We start from the raw sequence: 15504 nt of genomic DNA, 5'->3' as shown, positions 1-15504 counted from the left end.
CCCTTGCTGATTCCTCCTTATGTATATATAGCTTCTTGTTTGCTGACTTTAGTAGAACAGGAGAGAGTATTTTAATCTCTGTTTTAACTATTGTTTTATTATACTTGCGTGCATCCAGGGGCAGCTTTTTAGGGCTCCTGGTCTTCTAGTTTTAAGAACCTTGATGTGAGAAATGTTTGTATAACTCTGCATCAGATTGTAAGTAAACTGCCTTTGTTCTTAACCTTTGGATCTGAGTTTTTGTGCCTTAGCTTGCAAGCAGCCTGGGTAGAAGATTTTAAGAGTTTTTGCCTGAACCAACAGTGCTGTGGTACATTGGTGTGCCTTGAAAGGTCTGCAGGTGTGCTACAGGAGTTTGGCGCACAGTTGAAAGTAGCTGAAAAAACTCTTCTGGATTCTGCGGCTCTGTTTCTAGAGCAACTATTTCTAGTAACAAATTGTCTGTCCCCTGATATGATGTCACTCTGCAGAGCCAGAAGAGGAAGATGGGCAGACAATTTGGTACTATGGACAGTTGCCCTAGAAACAGAGCCACAAAACCTGAAGGAGTCTCCTGTAAGCCGGAAGGGACATGACAAGAGGTGAAGACTATAGAGAAAACCATAGAGGTCAATGTGCCATGGAAAAAAAAAACACTGAAAATCATCGGTCTAAACCAGTGGTTCCCAACCTGTGGTCCGGGGACCACAGGTGGTCTGTGAGATCCTGAAAAGTGGTCCGCGGGGTCTCAGGAAAAAAAAGATGATTATCTTTGATCACTTCCAGTGTCTCACCAAGTGAGTGTTCCCCCACAGACCACTGAAGTGGCTGCTGTGGCTGTACATAGTCTATTCTATGCCCTCACTGATGGAGCAATGCTTCCTGAAGTGCCAGCTGTGGGAGGGTTCATTCTCCACCCTTTCTGGTATTCTGTGGAGGAGCATTCACTCAACGAGATGCTTCCCCATGGACCACCAGAGAGAATGGACCCCCCCTCCGCAGCTAGCATTTTCATTGCCTTGCCAAGCATGCCCCCATGGGCTACCAAACTGAATTGTATTTTTTTTTTGTGGTGGGGATAGGGCAGGTTGCATGTAGTCCACAGCAATTCCAATGTTTGCCTCAGTGGACCATGGTCTCCTAAAGGTTGGGAACCACTGATCTAAACCAAGAAGCATGACCACTCAACATTTTACATTTGCAGTGGTGTGGCAGTGCTGTCAGAAGCCCTAGTAGTGTCACATGTGCAACAATGATAATTCCGATGGCATGTGAATTAACGTGCCTCCGGCGTTTGCCCTGCTCCCACAAGAGGCACAGGAGGGGCCAGCCCCACAGCCTATTGGCTGGGGGCTAATTGGATTGGGGCCACATGCAGGCTGCACAGGGGATCCTGCTCAGTCGGGACCAGGCAGTGATCCCCCACCTGCCCACCTTTTGGCAGTCCGAGACTAGCTGGTCGCCAGTTGGGGCCAGGTAGGAATTTTTTGCCATCAGCCTAATTGGCATGTTGGTTGGTAGTTTTTTTGCCTACCCTGCACTGTGGAGTTAGGGGTGGAGTTGGGCTGTCCATAGGTCTTGTTGATCACTTTAGGCAGGTGTCGTGCGGGTTTGGGGTAGGTAAGGTCATCTCGGTGTACACAGCAGGGTGGCAAGGGCCGGGTGAACTCCACGCTTGGTCATGCTGGCATTCCCGGTTGGGTGACGCAGGTTGGATGAACCTAGGCCCGGTGGCAAAGGTGCATCGCGGGTTCTCTCAGGTGGCCTGAGCTAGCCTGCCACCCTGGCCCTTCGGGGTGACAATGACGGGGGCGACAGGCTTGTACTGATGCTGCCCAGAGTCGGGTGTGGTCACCCAAATTGTTATGGCAGAAGTAGACGGGCAGCTCCATTTCCCCCATGTAGAACCTGCATGACTTATTTGTTAGGCCCTGTTGCAATCTTAAGTATAGTTAAATAGTTAATAAAGTGGCGCTTTGTACCATTTTGCCCTTGCCTGTGTCTTTATTGGGAGGTGCTGGGTAATATTGCTTTTTTTTTTTTTTTTTGCTCACTGCTGTCTGCATGGTGTAATTCACATGAATGTCTTCACCATGTGAAAGATTGCATCAAATTATTCATTTTACTGTGACACTTCACAAGGATGAAGATAACAGAGTTACCCGAAATCACTGAGACAGGTTTTGTGTGCTGTTGATGTTTCGTATCCATCAAAAGCCCCTGAAACTACTCCCTAATGCTTTGAAATGTGCTAGTACTTGTGAAATCTGCAAACAAGCCTGATTTTGGCCTGATTGTGGTTTTGGAGTCCTGCCTAAGGAATGTACCCATGTACCACGCATATCCAAAGGTGGCAGGAGGGCAACAAGATGACCTTAGAGAGGTAAGTGAAAATAGTTTACTCCATGGGCTGCCTGGCCATCAGTGGGTCTCCTTGGACCTATGCCAACTCTTTTGCTAGCATAAGTCCAAGGACTGGTAGGGGGCATATCATACCAGGAAAACAGGGATAGGATTCACCATACACTAGTGTTGCTGAGATCCACACCTCCTGCCCTTGAAACTCCCTCAGACTGTTCCACCACCACTTTAACTGCACCGGCACAGGGTTCAGGGGCTGGACAGCCCCTCCCTCCCACCCACCCCTTGGGCCGATTGACTTGAAATTCCGCCCCCCCACCCTGAAGCAGTTAGCAGTAATGCTGCGGTCATGTGCCTTGCCACTGTCGCTTATTCTGGTGCATGGGGGGTGCAAAATGTTTTGCATTGGAACCACAGTACCTAAGGCCTGCGCTGAGTGCCACTTCCATCCACAGTGGTGACTATAGAAATGTCAAAGCAGGGGTCTCTAAACTTTTCGGCCAAAGGGCCACATCAAATAGCTGGCACAGTGTCGAGGGCCAGAAAAACAAATTAGATATTGGTATTGGCAACCTTCAGTCTCGAAAGACTATGGTATCGCGCTCTGAAAGGTGGTTCTGGCACAGCGTCTAGTGTGGCTGAAAAGGCCAATCCGGGAGTGACAATCCCTTCCACACCGGGAGCAAGTGCAGTCTGTCCCTGGTCTGTCTCCCTGGCTATGGGCCTTCCTTCTTTGCCTCTTAGCCTCAGACTGTTGGCAAAGTGTCTCTTCAAACTGGGAAAGGCCATGCTGCACAGCCTGCCTCCAAGCGGGCCGCTCAGAGGCCAGGGTTTCCCACTTGTTGAGGTCCATCCCTAAGGCCTTCAGATCCCTCTTGCAGATGTCCTTGTATCGCAGCTGTGGTCTACCTGTAGGGCGCTTTCCTTGCACGAGTTCTCCATAGAGGAGATCCTTTGGGATCCGGCCATCATCCATTCTCACGACATGACCAAGCCAACGCAGGCGTCTCTGTTTCAGCAGTGAATACATGCTAGGGATTCCAGCACGTTCCAGGACTGTGTTGTTTGGAACTTTGTCCTGCCAGGTGATGCCGAGGATGCGTCGGAGGCAGCGCATGTGGAAAGCGCTCAGTTTCCTCTCCTGTTGTGAGCGAAGAGTCCATGACTCGCTGCAGTACAGAAGTGTACTCAGGATGCAAGCTCTGTAGACCTGGATCTTGGTATGTTCCGTCAGCTTCTTGTTGGACCAGACTCTCTTTGTGAGTCTGGAAAACGTGGTAGCTGCTTTACCGATGCGCTTGTTTAGCTCGGTATCGAGAGAATGAGTGTCGGAGATCGTTGAGCCAAGGTACACAAAGTCATGGACAACCTCCAGTTCATGCTCAGAGATTGTAATGCAGGGAGGTGAGTCCACATCCTGAACCATGACCTGTGTTTTCTTCAGGCTGATTGTCAGTCCAAAATCTTGGCAGGCCTTGCTAAAACGATCCATGAGCTGCTGGAGATCTTTGGCAGAGTGGGTAGTGACAGCTGCATCGTCGGCAAAGAGGAAGTCACGCAGACATTTCAGCTGGACTTTGGATTTTGCTCTCAGTCTGGAGAGGTTGAAGAGCTTTCCGTCTGATCTGGTCTGGAGATAGATGCCTTCTGTTGCAGTTCCAAAGGCCTGCTTCAGCAGGACAGCTAAGAAAATCCCAAACAAGGTTGGTGCAAGAACACAGCCCTGCTTCACTCCGCTTCGGATGTCAAAAGGGTCTGATGTGGAGCCATCGAAGACAACAGTGCCCTTCATGTCCTTGTGGAAAGATCTGATGATGCTGAGGAGCCTGGGTGGACATCCAATCTTGGGGAGAATCTTGAAGAGGCCGTCTCTGGGAACAAATTAGATATAAAATTTCAATAAATACATTAGAGATAGAACTTAGATGAATGAATAAATGAATGGGCTCAAACATCCAGGACGTCTTCAAGCATGGACACAGCCCAAGAAATAAAGCACACACTTAAATTGACCCCTATTCCCCCACCCCACAAGCACAACTCTGGTTGTGTTTAGTCAGCTGGCCCAGAGGCTCTCAGCGGATCAGAGGCTGACTGTGGCCGCATCTGGCCCCCGAGCCGGGATTTGGAGACCCCTGGTTTAAAGAAACCATCACTTCTGCCATGATAAGTTAGCTCCTATAGCTCTTGGCAAATTTCATTCAATCCTGAAATCCCACCTATTTTACCACCCCTTGAGCCCCTAAATTGCAAGCTGAAAGTTATCTGCAGGAAGCTTTAGACTCTACCTAAGTTGCAACAGCCCTTACCTCAGCATGGAGAGAGCCTTTTGCTTACTGTGCTGGGATGAGACATTTGTAAGGCCATTTCCCAGGTGAAAAATGCTCCCAGGCTCCAAAATGCATCACATTCCCCTATCTCTCGGGCGTCTTGAAAATACCTCTCCTGCTTCTTCCATCTGAGAAATAGAAAGGGTAGAGTAACTGACAGGCTCACTCGCTCACACTGAGGCATCGGGGACATTACTTTAGAAGGCGTCTCCTTTCAATCAGAACCTCTGACAGCTCCAGGCTAACAGGAGGAATGAGTGACAAAAATATGCTTCCTCCATGCGCTACGCATGCCTTTAGAGAATCAGAATGAGCGGATCCTCGGCCATGCAGCAAGATGATCAGCCTCAATAATCAACTTCTGTAATTGAGGCCTTAGCATTGAATGGGGATTCCAAAGGTTGGTGGAAAGGAATGAAACATTTCAGCTCAGGTACAGTCAGAGGTGTCACTAGGGTTGGCATCGCCTGGTGAGAGAACGCATTGAGACACCCCCCATGATGGACCCATGATGGACCTCCTGATGAACCTCCTTCCATTTCAGACCATACAGAGTAAATTACAATATCATACGCATAGCCTAAATGGCAATGGCATCGGTAGGGTTGGTGTCGCCTCCATTAACTTTGTTTATTTATTTTAATATATACAGTACAGGTCACCCAACAAATCAGTAACCGATCAAAAAACAGTGGCCAACTTGATGACACTCACATAACTGAATAAGAATTCTAGGATTAGCTCTGATACATGGAAATGAGTGCTGACTCGTACTGAACACCTCATTGGTTCCTTGCTGTGTCATAATAATGCCTCACTGGCTCTCGGATCAATCAGTCTCATTGGTCAGTTTTGAATCAAGCCATTTCTGCCCAACGTTGCATCTATGCAACACAGACCAAATGTGTATACCTGTGGGCCAGGCAAAGATGGTTAAGGAAATCCACTTTTTGTTACATAAGACTGTTGTTTTGTCTAATTAATTGTTCATAGTGTTTAATAGCATGCAGCTTACTAAACACAGTTTATTTCATTACATTATGCACAAAATTGTCTTTCCAATGATATATAACATGGTATTATTCATAAATACAAATTTCCCAAAATTGTGGCCAATGGTAGTGTCGCATACTGCCTGAGGGTGTCACCCAGTGTGGTCCACACACCTGGTGCCCCCTAGTGAAGCCACTGGGTATAGCCAGAGCTCTGCACTGGATTTAAGCATATGCTAAACACCACAACACCTATCAAAGGATTTGCTCTTTCATCTGGCTTTATTTTCCTACCACAGTGTAGTCGGAATTCAACTGAACAAAGAAGAATTGGGGATGGAACAGACATATATATAAAAAGGGAATTGCTGAAATCTATACTCCAAGCAAGATCAGAATATATCCCAGCAGAGCTTCCAAAGAGCGTCATGTCTCCAACAGGATTTGGCTAAATAATGAAACTGCTCCTCATTTGTCATACATTCTTCTTCTCTTTGGGATGTATCAACTTGTCTACAAAAGCTTGGAGGAGCTGGGGAGCCGTTCTGTTTCTTGCACTGTGTTCTGTTTTGGTGGATTAAGCATGATTAAGAGGCACTGCAGCTAAGTCGCGCTCAATCTTTGCTCTGATGTGGAATTGCTTATTAGGAGAGCTGCTAAAATGAGAGAGAGAGAGAGAGAGAGAGAGAGAGAGAGAGAGAGAGAGAGAGCAATACAACTTTGGCACCTGAGAACTATGCTTAAGCGGGGTTTGTTTTGCAGATGTAGTGCTATGTCAAGATAATTTAACACAATCCCGGACATTTGGTCACTGACACCTCATAGAATCCCTTGTTCATATATAATAATAATGCACTGTAGAGGTAAGAAAACAAAGAGGTGGACAACTGCCTATGAATCAAACATGGCCACAGCTCTCTTTCAAACTATGCAAATGAGCAACAAAGATTCCTATAGGAACTACTTATGCCTTCACCAAAGGAATGGCAATGGCTACCCTGTGCCAATGGCATCACTTGGTAGGTGCAGGGGGTGCTCACCTGGTGACGTGGACAGAGAGTGAGACAACTATTGGACCAAATATTTAAAATATTGGTATTTTCGAATAATATCATCATGTTATATATCATTTGGTGTGTAATTTTATGCAGAATTCAATGAAACAAGCAGTGTTGATACATCTCTATTCATCAAAAGTTATAACCCAAAAACCAGTGGGGTGAGGCAATGATGCATCACCACATCCACTGCCCTGGGCACTGCCCCACCCACTGCATGGGAGGAGGTCCACTGTGGAGGTGACACCCTTGCCTCTCACACAGGGTGACACAAACCCTAGTGATGCCACTGTCTGCTGCAACTATCCCCTGCCTCCGTGTCAGTTGCCTCAAAAAGGACTTAGCATTTCAAGATCTCCCAATATTGGCCAGGTCAAAGGATGAAATAATGCCACTGCACCTGTAGCTCCAGAACAGCTCCCCAAACCTCTGCATCTGACTCACCAACAGACCAACAGCAAGCACCTATCCTTACGGGCAATTTACCACCTTCAAACTCCAGCTCGTTGGGAATCTGGACCCCTGATTCCCTGATTCCCTGATTAATTCCCTGATTCGATTGACTCTTCCTTCCACGCTGGCCCATCTTGGCAAATTGTAAAAGTGAAACAGCAGTTTAACTGAATGGTTAGAGATGTCAATGTTACTGAGCCATTGGGGAACAGTGATCATGCTGCGATCCGTTTCAACATGCATGTTGGGGGAAGAATACCAGGCAAATCTCTCACAAAAACCCTTGACTTCCGACAGGCGGACTTCCCTCAAATGAGGAGGCTGGTTAGAAGGAGGTTGAAAGGGAAGATAAAAAGAGTCCAATCTCTACAGAGTGCATGGAGGTTGCTCAAATCAACAGTAATAGAGGCCCAGCGGAAGTGTATACCGCAAAGGAAGAAGGGCTCGACTAAGTCCAGGAGGGTGCCCGCATGGCTAACGAGCCAAGTTAGAGAGGCCGTAAAGGGCAAGGAAGCTTCCTTCCGTCAATGGAAGTCTTTCCCTAATGAGGAGAATAAAAAGGAACATAAAATGTGGCAAAAGAAATGTAAGAAGGTGATACGGGAGGCCAAGAGAGACTATGAGGAACACATGGCCAGCAACATTCAGGGAAACAATAAAAGCTTCTTCAAATATGTTAGAAGCAGGAAACCCGACAGAGAAGCAGTTGGCCCTCTGGATGGTGAGGGAGGAAAAGGGAAAATAAAAGGAGACTTAGAGATGGCAGAGAAATTAAATGAGTTCTTTGAATCTGTCTTCATGGCAAAAGACCTTGGGCAGATACTGCTGCCTGAGCGGCCCCTCCTGACCAAGGAATTAAGTCAGATAGAGGTTAAAAGAGAAGATGTTTCAGACCTCATTGATAAATTAAAGATCAATAAGTCACTGGGCCCTGATGGCATCCACCCAAGAGTTATTAAGGAATTGAAGAATGAAGTTGCTGATCTCTTGACTAAAATATGCAACTTGTCCCTCAAAACGGCCACGGTGCCAGAAGATTGGAGGATAGCAAATGTCACACCGATTTTTAAAAAGGGAAGGGGTGGGGGACCCAGGAAACTATAGGCTGGTCAGCCTAACATCTATACCGGGTAAGATGGTGGAATGCCTCATCAAAGATAGAATCTCAAAACACATAGATGAACAGGCCTTGCTTGATCATTAGAAAAGGTATTGAGAACAAAACGGCTAATATTATAATGCCGTTGTACAAATCGATGGTAAGGTCACACCTGGAGTATTGTGTCCAGTTCTAGTCGCCACATCTCAAATAGTGGACATGGAAAAGGTGCAAAAGAGAGCAACTAAGATGATTACTGGGCTGGGGCACCTTCCCTAGGAGGAAAGGCTACGGCGTTTGGGCCTCTTCAGCCTAGAAAAGAGACACCTGAGAGGGGGCATGATTGAGACATACAAAATTATGCAGGGGATGGACAGAGTGGATAGGGAGATGCTCTTTACACTCTCACATAACACCAGAACAAGGGGACATCCACTAAAATTGAGTTTTGGGAGAGTTAGGACAGACAAAAGAAAATATTTCTTTACTCAGCGTGTGGTTAGTCTGTGGAACTCCTTGCTGCAGGATGTGGTGATGGCATCTGGACGCCTTTAAAAGGGGATTGGACAAGTTTCTGGAGGAAAAATCCATTACGGGTTACAAGCCATGATGTGTATGCGCAACTTCCTGATTTTAGAAATGGGTTATGTCAGAAGGCCAGATGCAAGGGAGGGCACCAGGATGAGGTCTCTTGTTATCTGGTGTACTCTCTGGGGCATTTGGTGGGCCACTGTGAGATACAGGAAGCTGGACTAGATGGGCCTATGGTCTGATCCAGTGGGGCTGTTCTTATGTTCTTACTGGTATTAATACTGTTAATATTGTTAATAATACTGTTAATACTGTTAATAACCAATCAGCAATACCACGAAAGTCTACATGACAGCCTGAAGAAGATGAAAGCATCCCCTGCTCAACGCCGCTCTTAGTAAGAGTGAAAAATTCAATTCTGGCCCTTAAAACAAGGCAATTAGCTGATGCCTGGGGTGTCTCCAAATCCAAGTGGATTGCATTGCCTGCTCACCCAAGTGGCACAGATTCCTTACCTTACCTTAAATTCCTTACCCATACCTTAAATATCTCTGTTTACCATCACCTTTGCAGGATCACACGCCCACATGATTCAATATTCTGCTCCATAAATACTTATACCAGCAATTTTCAAAACTTTCCATCTCATGGCACACTGACAAGGCACTAAACTGTCAAGGCACACCATCGGTTTTTTGACAAGGCATGCCACACTGCTGGTGGGGGGCTCATAGCCCCCAATGGTTCCTCTAATAAATGACCCTCCCCCAAACTCCCGCTGTACACCTGAGGATCATTTGTGATACATCAGTGCGCTATGGCACAGTGACTGAAAATCACTGATGTATACATTCAAAATCCCCTACACAGCCAATCTGCTTTTCTTTCACAACCCCTACCCCTCTCCCTATATGTCACTCTGAAAGAAGACCCAAAGTGTCGTAGGGTTGGGAGCACTGTAATTTTGCTGAACTTCGTTTTTCATTTGCCTTCCTCACAAGGCTTTCTAAGTGTTTACGACATGTACACACCGACAGAGTGAAAATGTCAGACAGATGCACGTTGAAGCTCTAGAGACCCTTAGCATTTGCCCCATCTTTTTCATCACTCAAGCTGACGTTTAACATGTATAACCTCCAGCAGGCAGGGGCATTGGAGGTAGCTGTAGCGCCATTTATAGCCACCCATTTCTCAACCCTTAAGCCAATAAATAACAAGCACTGAAATGTTACCTAAATGTCTGACATTCAGGATCTGAATAACATTCTGGTTAGAATGAAATACTCATGGTAGGTGCAAGTTTTCTGTTCTTTCCTGGGCATATCCCTGCTTGCTAGAGCCTTATTTCTTCAGAATGGAAAAGACAAACAAATGAACAAAGAAATGCTCTTCTCTCATTGCACAAGGACAACGATAAGACTGCAGCTAAATCATTGATGCCAGTGTAACTCAAATTACAATAGCTTTGTTTTGTTCCTACAGTACATTGACACTTGTTAGGCTGCCAGAAGCCTATGTGAGTGTAAGTGCTACACAAGTTAAATAGAGCAGCGTACGAGTGAAAATGGATGGAGTTGGGAGTGTGGTGGGCGAGGATCAGAAGAGGACCAGCTTAGATCAGGTTTTGTCCTATTCTGTCATCCTAAAGTTACAAAAGCATAGTGGTTGTAAACAAACACATAAACTTTAGGAATCAGTGGAGAACACTGGACAACTGCTAACTGCACCTCTCCCATGGATACACCTGAGGGTAGGATACCAACCAACCAACCAGGTTGCTTCCTTTAACCTTTAGAACAGACAAAAGGAATATTTCTTTACCCAGTGTGTACTTAACCTGTGGAATACCTTGCCACAGGATGTTGTGATGGCATCTGGCCTAGATGCCTTTAAGCCACTTCTTCCCAACGCTGCATATACGCAACACGGATCAAATGTGTACACCTTTGGGCTGGGCAGAAATGGGTTAAAAGGGACAGTTTTATGGAGGAAAATCCATCACATAAGCCATGATGGATATATGGCTCTAGAAGTAGGCAAGCAAAATTCCTCATGCAGTAGGAATATCCAAGAGTCTTACGGGGCGCCAGTGACTGCTGGTGGGGAGGAAGGTTGGAAATTTTCCTCCAGCTAGAATTTTAATCTGAAGAAAAAATGAGGAGGGGGGAGGGTTAAAAGCTCACTGCTGTGCAATTCTAGCCTTGAATATAAGACACAAAAGGTCGTCGTCGTCCCCCATCCTACCCTCTGCCAACTTGTTTTTGGAATGGGAAAAGCCATTTTCACATTGATTGACTTAACCCAGTGGTTCTCAAACTAGGGTTCCTGGACCCAACAGTGGGTCATGACCCAATTTTTGGTGGTTCGCAAAACCAACAGGGCAGATGAGGCTATGTGCATCAAGGATTAAACAAGCTGCTATTTGGGCACTGCTACCATTGTAGCAACACCCCTTGGCATTTATAAATCAAGCAGCAGCTTCTAGGGCAGGGGTGTCAAACCCATTTTAGATAATGAGCCGAAAAGCATTCTTTTTTTTTTTTTTTATGTTTTATTTATTTATTACAGATATAGGTAAGGAAAATTGGATAGACTTAGGGTTAGGACTACATAGGTTACACACAAGGTGGTGGCCATCGATTACAACATACATTAATCCAAACAAAATTATTCATCGATACAAAAATTATCATATTGATTAATCTACTGGTTAATACTTTAATTAAACAAACAATATTTTTCCTCTAACCTTATCTATCTCATCATAAAAAGGCTTCAGATTTTTACTTATACACTCTTATCTAATTCATAATAGCTAATATCATATCTAAAAGGAATACCTTCCAATACAATGGTATTACACACTTCAATGTCTCTTATAACCTATTATATATCATTTTCCCAAAAAGCATTCATGATGCCTGCTGTGGGGCGGAAGTGATGTCAGCAGGAAGCGATCACGACCAGAAATAAACACTTTTTTTCTCACTTATTCATTAGCTGCAAATTGCAAATGACAGAATAGAAAATATGCAATGATCATTTTTTCAAGTTATGGGAGATCTCAATTATTATGTAGGTTGCCCTTTCAGCAGTCACATCTAAGAACAGCTCAGCAGCTGAGGGCAGCTGATGGTGGACCTGGGAGAGCCTGAGGGCTGGATAAAGAACTACTGAAGAGGGCACATTCTTTCTGCGCACCTGATGTTTGCCAACCCAGCTCTAGGCCTCTAAAAAGTTTGGGAACCACTGACTTAACCAATTCTGTATGAAGCCTCCCCAATGACCCTGTCTGATAAAATTCAATGTGATCTTGAAAGAGAAAACTTTTTTATCGTTAGATATTCTTCTTGATAGCAAAGGGACAGAAGCCGACACACGTCTTTAATACGTAGTTGTTTAAATATAACTTCCTGAAAGCTAATCCATATTCCTTCTTTGAGATCAAACATAATCAAACATTGCTTGGAAATGAGGCTTAGGCTGGGGTTTAGCCCCTCTTTATGGCAGTTCCAAAAAGATTTACTCTTTTTAAAGCTTTTCCTTCAGAGGTTGAAAATGACTAGTTGGCTCTTCACCTGTTCTTTGTGTGTAATACCCAAAAGAAAGTACAATGTAAGAAAAGCAGCGAAGAGATTTGGTTGGATCTCCTTTGTCTAATAACACACTTGCAGGCAACAGTGTCACGACCAGTATAGTTCATGCTTCCGCAAAGGGAAATGGATTTGGCTTATGTATTTTGATTGAATCTGTTTTTGTGAGAGAGGGATATTGATGCTGAACCTGAAACTCACATAGGTCTTCTTAATTGCATTTGGAAGGCACACAACAGGGCAGCAATATCACAGCTCTCCTGAGTTTTAAATCAACTTTCAGTGTCAGGAATGGCATCAAAGTATCCTCCAGTCTGGCCACTGGGCAAGGCTCCATGAACATCAAAGGGCCCATCCGGCTGGGCCAGACACTGAATCTTTCAGCAACCTGGTGATGGCACTACTCATCGTAGAACAAGCCCTATGAGGAAAGGTTGAGGGAATTAGCCTGGAGAAGAGAAGGCTGAGAGGGGATACAATATCACTCTTTAAATATCTATAGGGCTGTCATCAAAACTTCACATATAGGCTGATGGGTTCTGAGCTGTCTGTGACAGATCAGGAGAGAGATCTTGGGGTGGTGGTGGACAGGTCGATGAAAGTGTCCACCCAATGTGCGGCGGCAGTGAAGAAGGCCAATTCTATGCTTGGGATCATTAGGAAGGGTATTGAGAACAAAACGGCTAGTATTATAATGCCGTTGTACAAATCTATGGTAAGGCCACACCTGGAGTATTGTGTCCAGTTCTGGTTGCCGCATCTCAAAAAAGACATAGTGGAAATGGAAAAGGTGCAAAAGAGAGCGACTAAGATGATTACGGGGCTGGGGCACCTTCCTTATGAGGAAAGGCTACGGCATTTGGGCCTCTTCAGCCTAGAAAAGAGACGCCTGAGGGGGGACATGATTGAGACATGCAAAATTATGCACGGGAAGGATAAAGTGGATAGAGAGATGCTCTTTACACTCTCACATAACACCAGAACCAGGGGACATCCACTAAAATTGAGTGTTGGGCGGGTTAGGACAGACAAAAGAAAATATTGCTTTACTCAGCATGTGGCTGATCTGTGGAACTCCTTGCCGCAGGATGTGGTGATGGCATCTAGCCTGGATGCCTTTAAAAGGGAATTGGACAAGTTTCTGGAGGAAAAGTCCATTACAAGTTACAAGCCATGATGTGTATGTGCAACCTCCTGATTTTAGAAATGGGCTATGTCAGATGCAAGGGAGGGCACCAGGATGAAGGTCTCTTGTTATCAGGTGTGCTCCCTGGGGCATTTGGTGGGCCGCTATATGATACAGGAAGCTGAACTAGATGGGCCTATGGCCTGATTCTGTGGGGCTGTTCTTTTGACCACACCTCCACCCATTGCTACACCACTGCCTACTTGGATGCAGACCAGCTATCCTCACACTATCCTGATGGATGGGTAGGAGAGGGTTGTTGATGGGCTTAAGACCCACTGAGCCAACGGTGGTGAGCTGTACTGATGCTGACCAGGGCCTGTTCCCATCAAAGCTGGTATCCAATAAAGTACTGTGAATTTCCACCCTGCCTTGTGTGAAGAAGGGGTGGGGCAAAGATGCCCCCACCTTCAGAATGAAAATGGAGGGGTGGTATTTTTCCATTCTGATCTCTCCCTTGCTTGAGAACTAGAAGGCATATTCTTTGCTGGATACCAAAGAAGTGTGCAAACTTTGTGACCTACACCTGTATCCATGATGCACATCCGGCTTATGGCGTCCAAATATACTGTGAATATATAAGTTAGAAGAAGCTGCTCTTTGGCTTGTCTTTGACTTGTCTTTTGGGGATTTTGAAAATGTAAATTGCAATTCAAAATGTTAAGCCTTAAGAATTTTGGTATGAGCTGAACATTGCTGCTCCAGTGACTCTAGCGAGAGAGCATGCGCTTATTTCATGCTTAATGCTGTTCCTTCCATTGCTCTGCTTTATTTCATTGAAATTGTATCAATGTCAGAAATACTGACAGAGCATTCCCTAGCAATCTAAGTACACCCATGTCTGCTAAGCTTTAAAATACATATGTTACTGGCAATGTGTGAAACTAAGGTATTGTATAGAGTGCCTAGGTATTCTGTAGCATGCCCAAGTCAATGTATATAATAAAATAATCTGCACACATTTCCTCGATATTTGTAGGTTACAGAGTTCATTACTGGCATTGTGTGAAATGGAGGTATTCTGCAGAGTATTTTGCGAAAAACATGGTAGACATTCTATAGCAGTGGCTCCCAAACTGTGGGTTGGTACCCACTGGTGGGTCACAACCTGATTTTTGGTGGGTCACCAGAAGTGGTTGGCAACCTTCAGTCTTGAAAGGCTATGGTATAAGTCTACAGCACCCGGTATTCCCAGGCAGTCTCCCATCCAAGTACTAACCAGGCCTGACCCTGCTTAGCTTCTGAGATCAGACGAGATCAGGCATGTGCAGGGAAACAGTTGCTGAGGTGGGTCACCAACAGGTGATGGAAAGATCAGATATTCAAAACCAGTATCCTAGGTCTATGATAATTTTAATCACTCGGCCATCATATGTAAAATCATTCCTCAGAAGATTTTAATTTCTATTACACATGAAGAATTAGATTTTACATATGAAAATATTAGATTTGGTAACAAAGCCTGCCATTTTCCTACAAAATGTCATATGTAGACATGAGTTGTGATATGAAATGAAGGCAAGGCTAATTAGGGAGGAGAATGAATGAATGAATGAATGATTTCCAGAGAGGTAGATATGCTATTCAGTGGCAGCAAAAGCAACAGTCTTGTAATGCCTTAAAGCAGCGGTTCTCAAACTCTCTGGGAGAGTTTGAACCACAATAAGTCTTTATGGGAGGCAGCGGTATGGTCCCCAGGATCGCGTCACTAAGGGGGGTGCAGGGACTTGCATGTACTTACCAGTCCCTGCTGCAGCCTCCCAGTGGTGCGGGGAGCCCTGCGCAACCTTCTACAGGGCTCCCCAGCCTCTGGAAAGTGAACGTGGAGCAATCGCGCTCTGCCTCCACAGAACTGGAAGTAGAAAGAGATCACTGCGCTTTCACTTTTAGAAGACTGGTTAGCCCTGCAGACCATCGCGCAG

The 15504-nt window shown here is 45.3% G+C and overlaps 1 pseudogene; it reads right to left on the bottom strand.

The window, feature by feature from the left end:
* Nucleotides 1-14752: 14752 nt before the first annotated feature.
* Nucleotides 14753-14869, bottom strand: LOC136657939 (5S ribosomal RNA; annotated as a pseudogene).
* Nucleotides 14870-15504: the final 635 nt, after the last annotated feature.

Source organism: Tiliqua scincoides, chromosome 7 (genome assembly GCF_035046505.1).
Source record: "Tiliqua scincoides isolate rTilSci1 chromosome 7, rTilSci1.hap2, whole genome shotgun sequence".
NCBI lineage: Eukaryota > Metazoa > Chordata > Lepidosauria > Squamata > Scincidae > Tiliqua > Tiliqua scincoides.
This window is presented reverse-complemented; position numbering and strand designations above follow the sequence as displayed.